Source organism: Thermobia domestica, chromosome 12 (assembly GCF_964235325.1).
Source record: "Thermobia domestica chromosome 12, izTheDome1.hap1.1, whole genome shotgun sequence".
Classification (NCBI taxonomy): Eukaryota; Metazoa; Arthropoda; class Insecta; order Zygentoma; family Lepismatidae; genus Thermobia; species Thermobia domestica.
In genome coordinates this window covers 181,444,227-181,450,083 of record NC_137465.1, presented here as the reverse complement: position 1 = coordinate 181,450,083, position 5,857 = coordinate 181,444,227, and the positions used below count along the sequence as shown (strand labels likewise).

The following is a 5,857-nucleotide window of genomic DNA, read 5'->3' as shown; positions in this document are numbered from 1 at the left end:
AAGGATGAATTTTACGAAATTCTTAGGATAAGAAATGAAATAATCAATTTCTTTTAGATATTTTCGACGTCACACCATAAGCTATCAGAACTCGAAATGGTCTTAATTATAAAAATCTACTAATTTGTAATGGTACAGAAACATAAGCATTATGACTATTCAACATTGTAGATAGATGTAATACTCCTGGTTAATTACGCTTTGATGATCTCCTATCGTCGTCTTTTTACCCTCAGATCTTAATTCCAACTCCCGACTCAACTCCCCCTACTTAATCAAGGGGGCGCTGTGGCTCAGTGGTAGAGCACTCACCTCTGGTGCGTGGGTCCCTGGTTCGATCCCAGCTTGCGCCGTGTGGACTTTGTGGTGGACAAACACCGTGCTCCTGGATTTTACCGGGGTTCTGCCGTTTCCTTCCACTTTCTTCATTCCACCATTTCATTCATCTTTCATCATCACCGTCTCCTTTATTTTAACCGGCATAACCGTGGGCCATAAAACTTAAAGATTTCATTTCATTTTTCTCCATACTCAATTAGCACAACCCTTTTTACGGAATTCAGACGCTTCCTGGTTGTAGCGTAGAATTTAGCTCAGGTCTGCTTATGAAATGCCTTACTCTGTTATTTTCTTAGAAGAAAACTTCTTATAACTGTGGTGCGATGCCTACGTTATCTGTTTTTACTTTCTTAAATAAATAGTTTGATTACAGTGGTCAGCATGGGTATCCTTGTTTTGAAAATTTCAAGTGCATTACATGTTGTTGAAGTCGCTCATTCAGAATGTGACATTAGTTTTTTTTTCCCTAGAATTACTAGCAATTTACTAATTACGCTCTAACTTGTAAGTACGTGTTTGCTTAGTAATTCACTAAGGGATCCCTAGATAGCAGCAGCCCATTTGTAACCAATTATACAGCTGATGTAGGTATGAAGAAAGAAAATTAGTTATAAACTTAGTTCATATTATTTATATTCATTTTTGTTTACAAATTAAGTTGTAGTGTGACTTGATTACAATGTGCCAGATACTTTCTGATATAAATTCTTTTGTAGGTCATAGATTGTTTTTTTTTCAGTTTATGTATGAACATATCAACTTACGTGACATCACAACTACACTACCTACATACAAAATCAGCGCCATGCATCTATACCTCCCTAATTGCTAATCACTCTGTATAAATGTACTGCTCCTTCAGATCATCCTGACTATGACCTCATCCACATGCTTAGCACGTCAACCATCCCGGCGCCAAGGGCACCGATTTCTCTGTAAATTGGGAGGGGGCATTCAGATGCCGAAGGTATATATATATGAGAATTTTAAGACAAATTGCACTCAAATTATGCCAAATATTGTATATTCATAAATACAATAGGGGGATCCACATGAGTTTTGTGGGGCCCGACCTCCCCAGGATCGACGCCCTTACCCGGTGCATATATTACCTTCGTATCATGCACAGTAAATTCGCTTGTTACTAACAGGGTCTCCTTATGTATCTCATCACAGAAGATAACTCAGCATTCACAGCACCTCATTCTTATTTTCTTTCGCAAATTACTCATAAACAGCTTATCCATTTCCAGATCCCGAACTGTCTATGCTGATTATAAAGAAATGCTTATCGATACTAAATAAAGTTAATAAATGTCTCTTTGCCCAGCTAACAATTCTTCCTACTGAGTGATTATATGAAATCTCTTTCCCTCGCAGAGAGTACAGCCCTCGCAATGGGTGCTAGTACTCCGTAGCAAGCTAGCAAAAAAAGAAGTAACATCATCAAACATGCACGTCTCCTTCTTTTATTCTGATTGTCAGTCATTTTTTACACGTTCATCCTTCGAACAGGCGTCTTTCCGCTCGATTGAAAATACTCCAAAGTTCTTTTATTTCCTAAGCCAAAGAAGCCACCATTTGACGTCCAGTCGTATCGTCCCATTCATTTAACAACTTGTCTCTGCAAAGTATTCGAACGTACAGTACACTCGTTCGACGGCTTCACGAACACCTCCTTACATACAATCTTCTTTCAATCCATCAAGATGGTTTCCGACCGCGTTTCAGCACACTAGATCAACTATTACGACTTACCACAGCCATTTATAACCAACACAACAAGGACTTTCCTTCTTGTTTAGTTACATTTGATTTGGAAAAGGCATTTAATAAAGTCTGACTTCCTGGGTTGATATACAAATTACATAATTATCTGCTATCCATATCTTATATACGCTTAATCAATACCTTCTTAACCGTACGTATTGCATATATTTCTATTAACAATGATCTATCACACCCAATTTTCTTACACTCTGGCGTACCTCAAGGTTCTTCTTTGTCTCCATTGCTGTACTTATTTTAAGCGGTTGATCTCAGACTCACTCCTCACGTCCAAGTCTATCAATTCGCTGACGACACAGCATTTCTCACTACGGCTCGTAATATCCAGCGTATCAACAGACTAATGCAGCCAGCTATCGACACATTTGCTCACTGGCGTGACGTATGGAGACAGTATGAACTCTGCAAAAACACAATCTATTTTATTTCTACCACCTCTTAGATGATACAGAGTGTTTTTCAATCCGAATCTGTTTAACATTTATGTGGGCAACACGCCAGTTCCTCTTTCATAGTCTCTTACCTACCTTGGGGTGATATTTGACTCAAAGATCACATGGACACTGCATCTTAAGAAAATTACTAAAAAACCAGGAACAGACTAAATCTCGTTGCAACCAGCTGGAAATTACGACCACCTACTGTCCTCCATACTTACAAAGCTTTTATGAGGAGTACTTTAACTTACGGTCGTACGGCCGCTGCCCCCGACAAATTTTATAAACAATTATCTAGATTGCAGTGACATACTTGGCCTATCGAATTAAATTACTAACTATAACCAGGCTCTTCTAGAATAGCTTCGCAACCTCTATATTACGAAACGTATTGGTTTACAACACCTAATGTTTCAGGACGTAATACGCTATGACCAAGACAATGATGCACTACCATAATACATCCATACTCTGCTCCACCACTACTTACATTGTACCACTTGCAAATGGATCCTGCCGACCGAGACCCATCCACGTCATCCGTAATCTTCCATATATCCATCATATGCATCGTACTACCTATTAACATGGGCCTCTTTTGTCTACATCACTTCCTAAATAGCCCCAGGAACAGAAGATAACTGCATCCGTACACAAACAGAACCTCGTGTTGTGGCGTCCTGAACAATTCGTCCTCACTTCATCAGCATTTTAAAATTATTCCTCTGACTTCTGTTATTTCTGTTATTATGTTTTTTCTTATGAATTGTTATTCCATTTTTTTACTGTTTTTGATGTTATATTCATGCCCTGAGCCTTTATGCGCTGCATTACTTTTATTTTCTTGTTCCATATTAGGTCTACTAATCACCGTCATGCACATCTTATCTTTCTGTTGTTATTATTTTGTTATTTATGTTTGTCACCAGTTCTAGTTTATTCCTAATGTATATATGTTAATGTCTTTAAAATCATGAATAAAGAAATATCCCTTAGACCACCAAATTGTTATAGTCTTCATAATACAAATGCAACACTTCCTCGAAGAAAGGGCGCAACCTTTTAAACGGGTAGACCGTACAAAAATTACGTAACATTAGGATTTTAGTTTAATTTGCTTCTCCTGTGATCCTGTGCTCCTGTGCTATAAGCAAAGAAGAAATGACACGTCGTGGTTGTGAAAATAGTCCGAACGTGTATTGTTATATTTGCGGTGAATTTGTTCCTAAGAGACAGCGGCAATGCTCTATGAAATTTGTTTAAAAAGCATATTACGCTTATATTCATAAAAGAAAACTTACTGACCAATCGTAACCATATGCTCCACATAAAGCGTGCTGTTCTTTTGTTGAATCTTTGAAAAGTCGAAATACGGAAAAACAGTAGTCTATGCCCTTTGGACTTCCTATGAAAGAGTCATACTGACGATTGTTATTTCTGCTGGTGTGAAATAGGAAATCAGAAAGTAGGTAGTTTTCCCAAATATCAATCACCTATAAGGCCTGTGGGTCATGGTCCAAACATTCCTATCCTAAAACCGTTATCACTGCTAAAGTGCGTTGGTGATTCTAGTTCGCCAAGCAAGGTAAGTAACTTTGAACTGCCTAGTGGTTCATCTCAGCCTATATATTTTTTCACAAAATGATCTTAATGATTTGAGTCGAAACTTAAATCTGTCGAAGAAGACAGTATAAGTGCATAGTTCTATGCTTTACAAAAGGAGCCTTCTGGCATCTGGAACAACATTTGTCTGGTACAGAGAGAAAGAAACAAATTTTCACCTACTTTGCACAAGAAGAATCTCTTGTGTACTGTTGTGATGTGTTGGATTTGCTTAATAAGTTAAATTTTCCTGTACTTTCCACTAGCTGAAGACTGTGGATTCTAACATACAAGTTTGAAATGTGTCCTTTCTACACAGTAGAAATAAATACCCATCTGTACCTATTTCAAATTCTATTTCAATGGAAGAAAGTTACGAAACGATTGAATTAATTCTAAAGTAAATTAAATATCAAGAACGTGTGTGGGAAGTGTGTGGTGATTTAGAAATTTTGGGCATTCTACTAAGACAACAATCTGGATATACAAAGGTGCCATACTGCATTTACGAGTAGGATAGTAGGGCAAGAAGTGAGCATTGGATAGGAAGGGAATGGCCATTAAGGGTACTCTGGGATCCAGAATCTAAACATATTACACATGAACGTTTAGTTGATTAGGACAAAATATTACTTCCACATCTTGGCATTAAGTTGGAACTCATTAAATACATTTGTGAAAGCACTTGACAAACAGGGACAATGTTTCAAGGCATATTTATTGGTCCCGATATACGAAAACTTATTGAAAACAGAGATTTTAAAGCAAGAATGAATCCAGCTGAGAGAGATGCCTGGGTGGCATTCAAAAATGTAACAGAATTTTCTCGGTGACTATAAAAGTCCAGATTATTAGAACATTCTATAAACCATGTTGTTGAAATTTCAAGAACTTAGGTGCGACATGAGTATTAACATACATGTCTTGCATTGACATCTGGATTACATTCCAGAAACTTTTGATCAAGTAGTGAGAAGAAAGATGAGAGATTTTACTAGGATATGATAGATATGCAGCATAGATACCAGAGTAGGTGGAATGTTAGCATGATGGCGGACTATTGCTGGAGCATAAAAAGACAAACAGCGGAAGAAAAGCATAAGAAACTCACGAAAGCTTTCAGAAAAAAGGGTGTGAAAAACAACTGAAAAGTATTTGTTTGTTTTACATATAGAAATACATCAGATGTAGAGCTGCGTGTGTGTGTGTGTTTGTGTGTGCATATATAGATCTAGCTAAGAATGAAAATAGATTTGTAGGTGATTGTATTCATATTCATTCACATTTACCTATAAATTTATAAATATTTGAGAGCAGACATTTGTATAGTTCGTTCGTATTTCTGTTCCCATATACAATATATACATATAAAATTTGAGGTAATGGGTTGGGTTTTTAAAGTCAATTTGAAAAAAAAAGCCTAGGGTGATGAGAGAAAATAGATTTCGTTTTTGACATCAGAAAGTCAAAAACTATTAAATTCATCTATCAAGCCGAAAACAAGTTTTAGATGGTTTTCGTTTGCAGCGCTGTGTTATCTCTTCCTTGATTTACAATAAACAAAATAAATTACCAAAATACATGTTTGAACTTTGGGTACTTTACAATACAGCATAGAGAGATTTATTTCAAAATTATAAGTAGCATTTACACATAATTTTGATTTAGCCGTAATATTTAGCAAAGATAAA

General features: G+C 36.7%; 1 non-coding gene across 1 annotated transcript; it reads left to right on the top strand.

Moving 5' to 3' along the window:
• Positions 1-282: 282 nt before the first annotated feature.
• TRNAQ-CUG (transfer RNA glutamine (anticodon CUG)) lies at positions 283-353 on the top strand. The gene has a single exon. It is a non-coding gene; the product is annotated as a tRNA-Gln (tRNA).
• Positions 354-5,857: the final 5,504 nt, after the last annotated feature.